This window comes from Falco cherrug, chromosome 10, assembly GCF_023634085.1.
Source record: "Falco cherrug isolate bFalChe1 chromosome 10, bFalChe1.pri, whole genome shotgun sequence".
In the NCBI taxonomy this organism is placed as follows: Eukaryota; Metazoa; Chordata; class Aves; order Falconiformes; family Falconidae; genus Falco; species Falco cherrug.
The window spans coordinates 28,866,493-28,883,072 of NC_073706.1; the positions used below are offsets into that span (position 1 = coordinate 28,866,493).

Here is a 16,580-nt window from a genome sequence, read left to right on the forward strand (position 1 = left end):
AGGCCATAAATTATCATGGACTAGTTGACACAGAATACATTTATCTATTGTATTGAAAGCTAAGGTGCATTTGTGTGCATGTAAGTCTTAAATCCTGAGGGGAAAATTGAGAGAAAGCTCTTATCAACCCATTTCCTACAAGTGTCAAAGCCAGAGTATTTCCTTTTTATCCAGTATGGCCCATATGTAGAGATGGAAAATGTGTAGAAAAGAAGTGACTTACAAGGGAAGCTGACTACCTCCAAAGGTAACATAATATAAACAAAATACTCTGAAGAATACAGCCCCACCACAGCAAGACTGAACAAAACAAATTTTAACCCATCCTGTTTTCCTTTGCCTAAACTGTAGATTGCATATTGCTAAAGAGTATCTGCTGTTTTAAACTTCTTAGAGTTGCCAGGCAGAAGAATGAAGAGTTACGGCAGAGTCTGATCCCTTATCTGAAAGGTTTTCTGGAAGTACCTTTGGAATTACTTAGTGCTGACCAATTTATTGGCTGCTTAGGGTGACCTTAGTGGGTCTGTTCCTGGATAGTATAAAGGTGCTTCAGGGCTTTTCAACAGGAAACAGTGAGTCAGTAAAGATCCCAAAATAGTATAAAATAATAAAAACTGGAATACTGAAAGAATTCTTCATTAAAAGCAGCACTGGATCATATGGTGATCATCAGATATCTAAATGTCATAACCGTCTACAGTAAATTTAAAGTTAGAATAGACAGATGCCTACAAAACAATTAAAAGGTACAAAGACATGCAGACTACATATACCTACCTTACAATAAGCGTTTTGCATAGATTTCATTGCAGAAACTATTACATAAATTTTCTAGAACAAATAATCTCCAACATCATGATGTGCCAGTATGCAGCGCAGTTTGAGGAAAATAAACAGAACCTTGTTGTACAAAGATATGTTTTGCCTTGCTGTGGCTGCATTTATATAATTTTCAAGGCATATTCTTCATATCTGAGTATGTTCTGTTGCTATATTAGCCATGTAGAAGGAAAAGGGAAGTTAATATAGAACAATTCTTATAGCTTTCTCTTACAGCTCTTCATCCTTTCACATTGCACAAAAAAAAGTCCAGTCCTTGGAACGAATTTGCAAGGATCTTAATATTGCCTTTTCCAGTGTTTTGGGAAAAACTACACTTTTTGGTAAATATTTCAGACTGCACTGAGTTTATAATTATTTATTCTGTGTGCATTCAGAATGTAAACTAATGAAATGTCTATTTTGGCACATCAGGTATTATATGCTTGCTCTATTGAAGAAATTAAATGCAACTAAGCTGAATGTCTGATGGTTGATTAGGCTCACATTTTGCAATTTATTGAAATAAACAGAATCAGAAGGAAAGTATAAACTAATTTTTCTTCAAAGACCAACAAGTCTATACCAATAAAGTGGTAAAGCTGTGGTAATATTAATAGCATAATTAAATTATAGTTGGAAAGTTTGATATTATTTTCACTTCTTTGCAGGTATACCAAGCCTGGAAAGGAGACTGTAATTTTGACAAGATTTGATACCAGTCATTTTCATTAATTATTCAGTAGCAAACCTCATTAGGCTTTCTGGAAAGTTGACCACTGTATGTTTCTAATTTCTAATTTTAATGTCATGGAAGAAAAAAATATAAGGAAAAAAGAAAAACAGGATTTACACCAAATCAAATTTTGCTTTTTGTAGCAAGATAGCTATGCTGTATCACTCTCTGCCTATTGTGATGGATTGATCCTGCATTTAGTCATTAAACTTTGTCACTAGTTTTCAATGAGATTGGTATAGAACTTTAATTCCCAAAGCAACAAACCCTGAATCTCTTCACAGGCAAGAATGAAATTTGCAAGGATGGGATTGGTTTTCCACAGCAGGAAGTTTTTAAATTCTTTACCAGAGGAGAGCCACAAGACTTACTGCATTCAGAACAAGACAGAAGACACATTTCAATAAACATAAAAAAAAAAAAAAAAAAAAAAAAAAGGAAACAGAAAGGAAACAAAAATGATGGGCACACTGAAAAAATGAAGACAAAAAGAGGTGAACAAATCAAAGAAGGGGAAAACCCAGAATTTTAAGTGGCCTGTGAAAAGCAGAGAGAACTGTACTACAGGATCAGCACTTACTTAGACATTGTTGCTTTGAGTACTCTGAAATAATTAATTGACTTTTCACAGAATCACTGAATGGCTGAGGTAGACTGACCTCTGGAAGTCATCTTGTCACATGCTTGCTTGAGCAGGGTCCCCTAGAAAAAAGTTGTCCAGGACCATGACCAGACAGTTTTTTAATATCTCCGAAGACGGAAAACTCTGGGAAACCTGTGCCAATTCTCAGTCATCCACTGTCTTTTCAAAAGAAATGTTTATTTTCGAATTAAAATAGAGGGGAGCCTTCCTTAATGGAGTGGAATATTCCTTACTGAAAGTATTGTTGAAATTGCTTCATGTGAATGAACAAGAAATGTTTCTTTTCAAAAGAAACAATTTTCAAAAAAAGGCGTGTTTTGAAACATTGCCACTGTAATTAATTTTTTGTGTGTTTATATGAAAATTGAGATCATAATTATGCCGTGAATTATTAAAGTCAGAAATTACATTAAAAAAACCTTTGACTGTCGTTGAATCATAGATTGTTGAGGTAATGACTATGAAATTTTGAATAATATTACATGAAAAAATAAAATGCTTAAAATGTTAAATATTACCTTTTTTCTTGAAAAGGCCACTGGCAAAGAAGAAAATAAGTTCACAGGAAACATTCTGACCCCTCTACAGCAAGTCAAGGAACCATTCTCTTTACAACTCAGGTCCTCATTATTTATTTTCAGACAGAAATGCACCTCTTTCTCCAGGAAGTGTACTACTGCCCTCACGTTCTACAGAAAGAACTTTTCAAGGCCTAAGAGCTGCCATGTATTCAATCTGGGTTTGTTTCCTTTTTTTATCGTAGTCATAGAGTCACTTCCACCATCTGAGTCTTCCTTAGTATCTCATTTCCTTTACCATATTGGAAAGGGTTTAATTCAATTGGTTTAGTCTTCATAGACAGCATCCATGAGGAACATCTACAGAGGTTTGGCTTTATCCTACAGCCTCTGGAAATTTTGCAAACTACTAGAAGACTATTGGGGGTGGCAGGGTGGGGGTGTCTCTTATCCCCACAGCTATAAAGAATATTTCAGTTCTTGTTCTTATTATCCTTTAGGTTAGCACGCTGAATATATTGGCTTCATTAGAATCCAAAACAGTAAGTGACAAATTCGTACTCACATCTAGTAGTATTTATGGAAAGCCACAGGATTATAAGCTAATTGTTGAAAATTAAGCATACTTATCACATTGCTATTTGACAGTCTATCCTTCTCAGCTTTGTTGGCTTTTGTCACATCAGAGTTCTTCCTGAGGAATATTTGCTGATCTTCATAGAAGATGGGTCTCAGAGACATGAATTACAAGGTTAGTCAAACTGCGCAATACTCTGACCGGAACAGGATGGGAGATAAATACCACTTTCTTAATGCAAGTGTTGTTGAAATTGCTTGATGAGAATGAACAAATTAAAGTGAACTCCTAATAAAGTTTGTTTTCAGGCAATTCTGCAAATTATTGCTGATGACTATGTAACTTGTTCCTGGCTACAGATTTAGTTAATAGCAATGTACATAAGAAACTAGGAGTGGTCCCACAAGACACCAAAGTCCAAACGAGGCTATGTGGCAAGTGACAAGAGTTCTTTTTTCCCCTTTCTCATTTACACAGCAATAGCTTTTATTCTAAGGCAACGTAACATTTTTGTTAGATGGTTAGGTATTAGTATGAAGTAGGGGGATTCAGAAAATAAATTATATGGATCTCTTATTGAATCCTTTTGACTGAAATGTATTAATATATTTCTTACTGTCATTCATCTCAAGGTTTAGAAAAAAAGAGCAGTGTGAAAAACCTGGACCCCTCCATACAAAAACCTCTGTAAAAGAAAAGAATAAATCTCTGGTTGATGTTAATAGACCTGACTTACTCTGATACACCAGTTTTATACAGATTTCACAAAACTAACATGTTGATTCCACACCACAAATATGTAGATTTAAACTTAAGATTTAATAAGATGTTGCTAAAAGACTGAACTCTCTTCTGCTCACAAACTGTCTATGGTCAATAGCAAATCTGTGAAATAAAACTTCAGCATGGTATTAGAAATAAGTGCTATGTTGATTACTCATGTATTTCATCAGCAAACAGAAACAAGGCTACAGTGATATCATGAAAACAGCTAAGCATATATTTAAAGTTTGAAATCTAACATTCATAATCGGGCCTGCCTTTTTAAAAATGCAGTCATATTAGCTCAGGGCCAAATACCATTCACCTGAGATCTTACAAGCAGACCCTTTTCTCCCTTTAACTTTGCTTTCCATGTGGTCCCACTTTTCACATAACACCGTGTCTATGCCAGTCAGGTGAATGAGACTGTTGGTTTTATTTGTCAGAAAATACTGGATTACACTGATTTTTAAGGAATTTTTACAATTTACTGAAGGCAAAAGTGAGTGAACGGCCCATGTGTGGTTATATAGAAAGATACCTATTTGAAGGAGTGGGGAGAAGAGAAAAGCACCTAGCTGGTACAACCAAGGCTGGTTCTAGGGGTGCACAAAGCAGGTGCTTGCCTGGTGCTACGGAATGACCACCCAGGGCCTAAGCACCCCCAACCACAGCCCTAGCTGATCCCCTCCCCACTCCTGCCTTTGCTGCCAGGGCGGGAAATGCTACACCGAGTGAAACAGGAGCTCATCAAGGAGTTGGGATTGAAAGAAAAGACTTCATCCACCAGTAAAAGTTACATTCCCGTTCCATCCCTCAGCACTAGCATGAATATGTCAGGCCCTATCTTTCCCTTTTCCCCCCTGACTCCCCCAGGGTAGCCAGGAAAAAAGTACTTTAAAAGTCTTGGTCTACCTTAGGGCAACCCCTCTTGAACCATGGAGCTCAAATCCACATTATGCCACATTCTCTCTTATATTGACGATCTCAGCCAGGTGTAGTATAAGAAATATTCTAACATCTTGAGCGTATGAGAAATATTTTTGTCTACTTTCATATACCAGTGGTCCTGCATTATTTCATCTCACTTCATTGCTTGTTTAATCTAACACAGCAAACCACATCTTACAGGATGGAATACACTAGACATTTCAAACAACCATTCACTGTAGCTTGAAAGTTTACATAAGGTAAGGACTGCATTCTCACAAGTCTTCTATTTAAGTTTCAGCATTTGTATGTTTGTTTATTCAAAATTCACGTGCAATTTCAAATGCATAAGTTTGTGGCGGACATTTTTTTTCCAGCTATGATAAGGAACAGCTTTTCTACTGACAATACAGTAAATAGAAAAAGCTTAATATTTTTTCCACTATTTCTCTGGCTTGCATCTCAAATTCAGAGTAACTGTCAAAAAATTATTTCACCACATGCAAAATCCCACTTAAGTTGCAGTAACTATCTCACTTTACTGTACTGCTTATCTGCTTACCTGCTGTTAAAAGAAAGGTTTGTTGAACCTAATCCTCTCATCTTTGAATCATGACAGAAAATCAAGCCTCAAACCAGTCAGCTGAAAACCTGGAATAATTTATAATTGGAAATGCTCCTCTGCATACATCATTTTCTCCTCAGAGATCAAGGAAAGACAGGAAGAAAACCAGCCTTATTTCTAAAAAATTATGCCCAAACTAACAGAACTCAAATGATCTCTCTGTGGAGCTCATACGTAGCTGTGTTGGTTCCCTTATAAACACTTCTGGAGCGAAGAAGACAGAAGATTTTGTAACAAGGAACTTAACATTTCCTAAAACATTGGTGCATGTTGTTGCAAAACAAAAAAAAAATGAAAATGGTGTAAAGATATCAACAGAAACACTGTCTAAAACAAGTTTATATTCAATTGTTGTCTCATTTTCTAAGATTAGGTGTGACAATAACAGAAGCTGTAAATAGTTATGCAGTTAAGAGAGATTTTCCCATAAAATTGGAAAATAAATAAAGGTTTTCCTTTAAGAAAAAAAAAAAGAGAAACAGATCAAATTTCTAAAGCTACTGCAATATATTTATATAAGCAGGTTTATTAAAATTATGTTTAACATTTCCCAAATATCTATCAACCTAAATATTCTCCTTGATCTGTTAAAATTCACAGAGGCTCCAGAGAAGACAGAGTTCCCAATTTGTTCAAAGCACACAGTGAAAGAAAGTCCTTCTCTAAGGAGATTACTGTCTGTAGGAAAGAGGGCAGGATATGGGTCAGGATCCTCACCCCATCCCACTTACATGTATTAAGGAAAACAGAGGTACCGTGTGAGGGCTGTGGCGTCTTGAGACATTGAGTTTGGGTTAAGAAGCCCTCGATATCGCTGGGCCTGAGCACTCATTCCTCCCGTTACACTTCAGCTCCCTCCTCTTAGCTGCAGTGACGAAGCCATTTCTGAAGCCACACTGTAAATCAGATGATTGAAATGATCCAGACTAACTATTAACCTGGTTTCCATTTGGAAAAGAACTGAAAGGTCTTTATAGCTTTAATGGTAGTGGAAAGGGAAGAAACAGCAGGAGAGGGAACTTCAGGTTTTGACTGGAAATGTTACCTATCTAAATTTTAACTGGGCAATTCACAACCACAATATTTCTGCATCCTACAGTTGTACTACAGTTCCCCTCCAGCCCTAAGCCTTTCTATAAAACAGAGGGAGGATAAGTAATTCAAGTGATCATCACCTCTCTATTCTGAACAGCCTAATCTGGTCTGACACAGCTACAATGGATGTCCTCAGACAAATGTCAATCTACTCTGTCACATTTTTAGTGTTCTTTCTGGTAGCAATATCATTTTTATACCCCTGACTATAAGAGCAACAGTAATGTCACACATTTTAGGCATAAAACATGCTAGAAATATATCTGTATTTTAGGCCAACAAACAGCTCTGCAGAACTCTTAGCACAGAACAGATACTACCTGGATGTTTTGGGTGTCGATCAGCAAGATCGGCAGGTCCCAATGAAATTCTAAAAATGCAAAATGGGAACACAGAAAAAACCTGAATCTACAATATCAGCAGTTACGTCCCTAGGAAGGGAGAATTTTTATATACTTCAACCAAAATGCATAAACTCAGAAAAATTATTCACCTGCTAATTCACAGCAAACTTCTTTAACTGAAATCCCGATCTTATAAGCCTCCCTTTCTAACCCAGGGAAGATTTCATAGCCTCCTGCTTCACTGGGTTAAAGATTCCCTTGGTTGTAAAGATTTCTCTAAGCTGCTTCCCTTCATGAGCAGTAGATTGCAGTGGAATAATTTCTCTGCAGTATTTTCTTAGTGAAAAGGTCCACAAATTGATTTTTCACCCTTCACCCTCCCTATCAAGATACAAATTCAAAATAAACAAGCCAGACTGTCACTGAATGTATGTACATCTTGTTCCTCAAGTGGCTTTATAACAAAGCAATATATATAAAGTATTAGACTTGCATTAATAATAAAACCGACATGAAGAGCTCACAGATGCATTGGGGTGTTTCATAAAATTTCAAATAAAGACCCTCAAAAATTTACAAAACCCCACACTTCACTAAACTGGGAAACCTAAGAAGATTGAATGTATTTCCTCCCCCTTAAACTAAAGGAAGGCATTAGATCTCTTGTCCAGTGGGAATGCCCAAACAAAATGTTTCACTATGATATTCTTAACACTGTAATATTTTTTACAAATCTGCTGGTGCTATGTATGCTCTGTAGTTAAAATATTTCATCCTGCAACTATGCCATAAGAAAGAGTGCATTCTCAGAGGAAATCAGGACTCAAACTATTAAAATGTTTCATACATTTAAAGAAATTTCTCAAATGACACCTTGAAATGAAGCCCACAGGTAGAATACATTCCCTCAAGAAAAAGTACCTATAACTGTCAGTTGCATTCTGCTGAACTTCCTGACTGCAGCCTGGAGAGTTGATAAAATCTGTTAACTAAATGCCTATTTTCAGGCTAAACAACTGTGACAACAAAATGCTCGGAGATATTTTCAATACACATGACATCTTTCTTCATAAATATCTGTTCGTACTCAAAAACAAAAAAAAAATCTAGTACTGGATGACTTTGCATCAGATACTTTATTTTAAAGAAAATGTAAAATGCAAATTAAATTTCTATGTTATTATGCATAAGATTTCCAAAAGATGTCCCAATTTTATATAGCTCTGAGCATTGTCCTACAGAAAGTGCACTGAAAATTGGTACTCTGTGCTACCACCCACTAGCCTAGCTCTCACTGTGATTTTGACCAAGTCATTCTACCTTTTTCTTTTTCAAAGACTGACTGAACCTTCCTACTTGCAAAAATGAGATTATAAAAAATATTTAACATCACAGAGAACTGATGTGACTTGTAGCATGTGGAAAGCCATTTGTAGTTCTAGAGCACTAGCGAATGCTAAGTCCCATCTTTTTCTTGCACAAAACATGAAGTAGTGACCTGCAGCACTTGAGAAATATGTGAGACCACAAGTGTGGGCACCCACTGTTTCAGAAGAATGATATGCCATAAATAACTGGCACTTTGCATCCTTATGACTTTTTTCACCTGATATTCAGAATGGTTGTTTGCCTCAAAAAGAGCACAAACATGTAACTTGTACTTTGCTGAAATAGCTTTTCAACTGCAACAGCCGTCAAGCAGTCTGAATTTGACAAGTTTTACAACATGACAACTTATTAAGTTGGAATACGCTAGTCATTTCAAACAAACATTCCATTGCATAAGCTAAGGATTGGATTCTTCCAAGTTTTCTATTTAAGATTGAGCATTTGCATATTTACTAATCTTAGACTAGCACTTAGAGCTCTGTCTGACCACAAAGCTGTATCCTTTGATACACAATAAAAAGCTCTTTAATCTCCTTCACTATTTGAACTGCAACAGCAAAACTGAAGATTTTGCTAGGATTATTCCTTCATCTCTTCTATAACATTAGAAAGTTATTTCAAAACTTGCCCCCCCCGCCCAAGAAAATCCTTATTCATCTATTAAGTTAAAATACATTTCATTAAAAGAATGTTGATTTCACTTGAAATACCTCTCCCAGTAAAGACTGATCCCTCTCTTGTCAGAGAAATTTTATACTAATAACATTTTATGGGTCTTTTTCAGTATTAATTAGGGAAATTGTTGCAACTATATCAATTGTCTTTAAAAAAAAAAAAAAAAAAAAAAAAAAAAAAAGCTATAGCTTGTGGGGATACATATACCTTCTGGCATATCCCAACCTGTTCTGGACTCAAAACAGTACTCTTACCTCAGCAGTAGAGACTACTTTTGTCAATAAACATTCAGCATTTTTCATAGTTCCAGCTGTACAGATCGAACTCTGCTCCCAGACCAGCATAAACAGGAGTCAAACCCCAATTTGACAACGTTGACAAATTTTAGACCATAAGAAGAAGCTAACTCCTGGCTGCATTTACACTGGGAAATTCAGGCATGCTTGATACATTATCATGTTGGTACAGAATTAGCACTAGTTTGCAATTAAAACTGTTCTAGATCAGTTTAAAAAGATTGTCAGGAACACATTTCTTCTAGCTAAATGACCTCTGAACTAAATAAATACAGAATTCCAAGATGAAAAGATTACAGAGGTCTCATTTCATGGAATATCAGAGTAAGGGAGAAATTAATGTCCTGCTACTTACTTGCCTATCACCAGATTTTATTTTGATGTATTTCCTGGTTATGAAAATCTGGCAAATAATCCAGACAGTAGTCCAAATTCCTGCAACTGCTATCAAAAGTTTAAGGACTCTGTACCATACTGCAAGGAGTTTCTCGAAAGGCAGTCCAAGTTTTACATTTCAAGCCTTCTGGAACAGAAATGTAATCCTTTACAATATTTAGTATTCTTCCAGTTTTGCCCCAAGGCAAATGAAGGACATAGCAAATACAGACGTGGAAGGGCCTTTAACACACCCTCCTTCACTTGCTAGTGAACCTTTTCATTTAGGTTACTCTTGTATTGACAAGCCCCAGTAGTCAACCCTATAACCTATTAATAAATTCACTGCAGTTTCTGCGATAGCATTAGATGCCAGTAATTGCCCAATTTATAGCAGTAGATGCCCTAAAATACTGTGAATCTTACTGGTATCTAATGATTTACCTGAAGCCAAATTCCACTGTTAAATCCATGAAAATATTTTTCCAGTACTAATTTTCACTGTAGGTATTTGCTATGGCAAATAACCAAGCTGCTGATCTTTAGTTTCCCTCCCAATAACCAATTATTTTGAGTCTCTAGGACATCAAAGGCTGTGACTTAGAGACAAGAGGAGCATATTAAATATATGCAGAAAAGCTTTTTTTAGAGCATGTACTCACACCTATAGTCTATAACCAAGCATTATTTTAATCAAGTGAGAAAAACAGAAAAAGGAGGAGGTTTGCGTGACCAATTAGAACTAGCCAACACTATTCAAATATTGAATGAGTAATAGTTACTCTGCACTGAAAAGTTTGCAAACCAGAACTTATTCCTTGATATTGGTAATTATTATGGAAAGACTGCTAATTTCAAGAGAATACTGCACTCCTACACAAATTGCAGAAAAGAAAAATGATGTTAAATTAATTAGCTATAGGATAAGGTATGAATTATTTACTAAGCTTGATTCACGTGCATAATTCTTCAGTCAAGCATGCAAATCAGATCAAGTAATTCCACACAATCATATGATTACTAATTTCATATGCAATTACTTCATCTGTGTCTGTAGTTGCAGTATTTAGAAGTACAAATGTGATATATTCTTGTTTACATATTTTACAGATGGCTAATTCATTTTTAGAGCCTATGAACATAGAGTTCCAATACCCAATTTTGATACTTCTGATATTAAGATAAGGCTGCATGTTCACAACAAAAGTTTTCATCTACACTGCAGAAGAGTACCTGCAACTCCTATCTTTCTTTGGTTTGTAAGGCATAAACAGTAGTGGGTTACATATCAGAGGGATTTTTGTTAGTGTCAGAAAACATATCGCAATTATTTGTTTGGGAGAGGGTAGAAAGAAATGCAGAGCAGCCTTTCACTTAAGTCCTAACAATTGCTACCATTAAGACTAATTGCTGCTACTACATTTGACAGACTGCTAACAGAGTTTACTTCTGAAATGTTCTTTTAGATTCCTACGTAGGTATGAACTTAGGAGAACTGTATTCAGTGTTCAGAATTTCTGCTGATGGTTATATTCAACAGTCTGTTCTTATTTTCAGTTTCTATGACTACTGGAGCAGCACTAATTTCTTGAAATTGAAAGGAAATAGAATCCAATTGGTATATTTAAACAAGACATGCAGAATTTTCTTGAAAGCTGTTCCAGCAGGGAGAGCGTATATATACACATATATCTCCATTTTAATGCAAGAACGCAAGCATGTATCTCCAATTTCAAAGATTTAACAAAGCAGAGAAAAGCACAATTTAAACTGCATACTTTTTATGTAATACTAAGAAATTTTAGCCAGTATTGAAAGATTTCTACTTTTACCTTTTCCAAATGTTCACTACAAGCCATGTGATTTATTTTTTTTAGTCAGATGAAATAACACAATAAAAAGAACAGCATAAATACTGTGTTTCTTTCTCAAAGGTTTTCCTATACATCCTATATGCTTTCAGCTTACACAGCTTAGGATCATTTTTTTTCCTGTATCACACCTGTTATTTACCTTGAAATCCCCGAATCTAACACAAGGAAGCACTAATATATATGCAGATGTTGTGAGATTATGACTCATTGTATCGATCTCAATGCTACTAGTCATATATTCGTGTAATGTCTTTCCTAGTAACTCCAGTTCCTTTAAATACATTGTGGTCTTAGCCACAAGAAGCCTAATGACACCAGAAAAGCACACTGCCAGAATAAGCAAAATTCATCACACCTACTGAAGGTATTTCTAATTGAAGAAACAAGTTATTTTTTTATGCTGTTCCTATATTTTTACTTGGCTTTAAGCTATCAGCTTTTAAAAATAGATTTAATTTTACTGCATTTTAAGCATGCACTTACTGGTTTCACATTCAAAAGAATCCCTCAGACACAGAAATTTTAGGTACAAAAAATTATCCCTATGATGAGCCTCATTGCTGTGCACTGGGCAGGCACACAGCTGCCACCAGCCAGGCAGCCAGCACATGAGACAACCTGCAGCACTGGACAGCCTGCACAGCTGCCAGTTAGGGAACTCGGAGTTCTGAATAACCACAACACCTCCCAGCCAACCAGCTTGACATCCTTCATTTCATGCCAGCTGGCTCACCTGTCCAGTTTCCCTTCAAATATTGATGAATTGACATGAAATACGTGTATGTTAAATCAACATTTTTCAAGGTACAGCTGTACTGCCAGAAAAATCATAACTGGATTTAAAATTAAGTACTGGAAAATAAATTAGGAGTTTTCTTATTTAAATCAAAACATGAGTGAATCCATCCTTTCTCCTCTAGTAATTCTCTCATCCCAGTTTTCCTTTGTGTCAAATTACTTCTTTTCTTTGAAAAGCCCTTCAGAGGGAGCAGACAATACAAAAAACATCTTCTAGGACACAGTGGCGGAATGTTCCTCAGTTCTAGTTTCTTTCAGTGAACATCCTATATTAAACATTATTCTGCAACCCTGAGCCTGACCATGTACTACCTTATAGAACTTCAGACACATAAAAAGCTTTCCTGGCTAACAGTGAAATATATTTTCTTCTTTATCAAACCCTCAGCTATCAATATCATGCATCAGTTGGGTAGCTCCATGGAGACAGTCTTTCTTACCTTTTGCTTGTCCTGAGGAAGAAAACGGTGAAGGCCAGTCATCTCAAGAAAAAAAAGTCATACCACATTTGGACTCACTGCTTGGCAGAATGGAACACCACGTTCAATCAGTTGTTCTGAAATGGCTTCTAACAGGTCTGGGAAGCTAAAACCAAATAAAAACCTGTATATTAAAATTCTAACAGATAGCAATCATCACATTAGTTGGGAAAAAAAGAAAAAGAAAAACCATGTATTTCACAAGCACTCATATGTGTGCATAAGTTAGATCACTAGGCTTCTCTCACCCTACAAAATTTAATTAATATGCTAACAAGTGCTTATCATCATCATTAGCTGAAGGCTGTGATATACATCCAGTCCTATGGCTTCCATCTACGTTAATGGAAAACAGTTCAGACCAAGCAGCCTAAAGTTTTATCTATTTTTATTTTTGGTAGAATGAAAATAAAATTCTGCTGCCTTCCATTGTTCTCCTTCTCCCACCTTCCCATCATTTAGCACCCAAAAACCTTGACAGGCTTTATGAATGCGGTCCACCTTTTCCTCTCATGTGCCACCTTCCACTTTGGGGATGGTGAGGTAACATTGGTCTGAATTTTTTTTAACTCTTTCTGCTCTGATGGACAGAAAACTTGGCGAGTGCTGCATGGCAGAAACCAGTGTTCTCTTCACTTTATTATGTCCATCCATCAGTCTTACTCCACCTGAGATGGAAAAGCAGTGTTTGATAAGAAGTGTCCATATACAGTCTTGCCATTTCTGTAAGTGCTCAGAGAAGAAACTCTCTATAACTGACATTTGTAACCACCTAGTTACAAATATACACTATAACATCTATAGACACTGAAGTGTTTTGTTTTTTTCTGACAAAAACAGAAATAAAAGCTTAAGCAATGAAATTTCCCTTTTTTACAGATTAGGTAGCAATATATTGTTATGCTGCTATCAAAACCAATCAAAATATGTAAATATAATATCTACACATGATGACCAAGTTAATATGCCCATTAGAACTTTAATATTAATCTTTCCCCCGCCCCCCCCCATATAATTCATACAAGTCAGAGTAAAATCCACAAGTTTCAAGATATTTAGCTTAAGCTTTTGAGCCCAAATCCAGCAAACAACATAGGAATTGTCCGTTTGTTTTAGTTATACATGTTAAACATCTTCTGTTGGATTGGAAACTTGGACTTGTAACTTTTGTCATCAACATCCCTTTCACTGGTTATCAAACAGCTCTTGAATTTGGCAACTCTTTGGAGAATCAATCAGATAAAGATAATCACTTGCTCTGAGGAAGAATAAGGCTACTGGGTTTACCTCTACCACATGTAATACGGGAACTCAGATAACACCATTCTGATATTATGTTTCCAAGATACATACAAACATTTTGCTAGCACAGGCTTATCTCTGGCTCAAGGCTTATATGTAATTATGGCTCTAGGGTAGAAATAGAGGAGCTTTCTTAAACAGTTGCAAAGGTAACAGGCTGCCAACTGAAAAGGAAGGTAGGAATCTTGACAGATATGAAATGCAAGAACTTATGCAATAATGGCATACCGTAAGCATGCCACGTGGTTTGTTTGTGTAACAGCTAACAGAAGATTTTACACAGCAAAGTCTCTCCCTCAGGAGACAAAAAGAATAAAGCCGACTACTGACTAGAATTTACCATCTTACTTCAAAATCTAAATAATAAGCTGTTGTGAAATGTACATGTCATTAATTACAGTTAAAAATAACTATGTATGTAATTTGCTTTTGAGATGCAAATAATTAAGGTGATGTTATGCTTTACTCTCACAAACCTTAACATTCTCCCCATTTCATTAAAAAATTTACTATTGGAATTTCAAAGACACGGAAACCTATGATTGTCCAGGAGAGGCAAAGAAACAAAATGAAAAGCAAAGAAAGAAACAGTAAAAGGAGTTGTGAAATTAATCAGTCAAATGGTTTATGTTAGGATAAATAATTTTGCTCAATGTGGACTCAAAATGGAAGATTAATTTAGTTGACACAAACATTGTTCTAAATGTATTTCAAGAGTAGTAGGTGTTTCATGTGAATCTTTGATTCCACATGATGGAACTTCATCTAAATCACAGCATGGCGGGCAAGTAGCCTGTGCTCCCTACTCCTATGGCTGAACCATATGTATTACATTATTTTTCCTGAGAGATGAATACCAGCAACAACTGCATCCCAAAATTTTTACATCCTGAAGATATGGAGGATTCTTCCTTCTGTCAGCCCTTGACCCACTTCGCCGACAGAGACACCAACAAAGGCATTTAACAGAGCTCTACACCACAAAAGCTGACTGTTTAGCTTTTAGGGAAATTAGACACTTTACCACATAGATTTATGGCTTTGTAAGTTTGTCATTATTCCACCACGTAGCTTTTACACAGCTACAGATGAGTTCTGGATCTCAGTGAAAGACAATGGGATACATGGTCATTGCCAATGTCACTTTGGAAAATGAGATTGAAATTACGTTACTTCAACACTTTAACATAACAGCTGGCAGTCACAGCATTCATAAAAATTAAGACAGAATTTTGTTGTAGACAGTTGACTCAAGACAGTTTATCATCATCTTGAAAGGGATAGAGAAGAAAACACAAAACATCCACAGAATTCCAGCTTTTTAATCTTATTAGGCTTTTCTTAAGAAGAAAGCCTGTTTTAATGTATTTACTTAAAAACATCTTAGCAAAGAAAAATAGGATGAAAACTAAATTATCTAGAGTGCTGTCATCGAATCTGGCTCCAGACAAATCCACCCAGCTTATCTAGTCCTATTGAAACATTTGTTATTGCTCTAAACATGAGAAAATGAATTCCTGATTAAAGAAACTCCAGGATAAAGTAGTACAGGAAGCAGAAAGATATTGAAAATCCAAAATACGGATTATAACCCTGCACAGTAAATTCATAAATTACTAGAGCCCATTACTACATGACTGTATTTCTCAATCCAGAGAGGCTGTCAACTGTATCTGACTAATTCAGTGTGCAAAACAATCTCATGAAATATGTTGGTGGCATTACGCCTTTTCAAATTATTGGGTGGGAGAATCCATGGTTTTACCCAACTGCAGTGGAGAATAATTATTGCTAGTGCATGTAGAACAAAATGTAATTAAAAATTTAAAAGTCATAAGACATTACAGCTACTACACCTCATCTAATTTCCGTAATCTCACAAGTTCTGCATACAGAGTAAACCTAGGCACAAGAAGGTTTCCTGCACCAAAGTTACAATCTGTTACAACCTTTTTATATTGTTTGGGTTTATGCTATGATTATGCTTACCACTTGTACTATTGTCTATATACTGAAGTCTGTGTCCTTTATGTTTTCAGAGACGTATGATTCAGTATTATTGACCTTCATGAGGCACAGAATAGAATGTTCACGAAATCACACATACTACTTACTGCTTGAGGCCAACAGGTTCACTCTTTAATGAATTATTCCAGCTCCAGTGATATATCAAAACCAATCTGTTTGCTATTTTCGGTTACAAAGACACCTCCCCTCAACTACCACAGTCACAGAGTGGCTAACGTGGAGCATGTTTGATGTTTAGATGATAAAGATGAAAACTGCAGTCAGGAAAACAGAAAACAAAATGGAACTTGAGTTAAAATGCTAGCTTTCATTTCC

The 16,580-nt window shown here is 36.0% G+C and overlaps 1 long non-coding RNA gene across 16 annotated transcripts in view; it reads right to left on the bottom strand.

The window, feature by feature from the left end:
• Positions 1–16,580, bottom strand: part of LOC106631402 (uncharacterized) — a 316,586-nt gene that overhangs the window by 190,070 nt on the left and 109,936 nt on the right. For all 16 annotated transcript variants that reach the window (XR_008734346.1, XR_008734342.1, XR_008734347.1 and 13 more), the window contains 2 exons: positions 16,352–16,519; positions 12,897–13,041 (listed from right to left, as the gene is read on the bottom strand). This is a non-coding gene — a long non-coding RNA (uncharacterized LOC106631402). The remainder of the gene's footprint in view (positions 1–12,896; positions 13,042–16,351; positions 16,520–16,580) is intronic.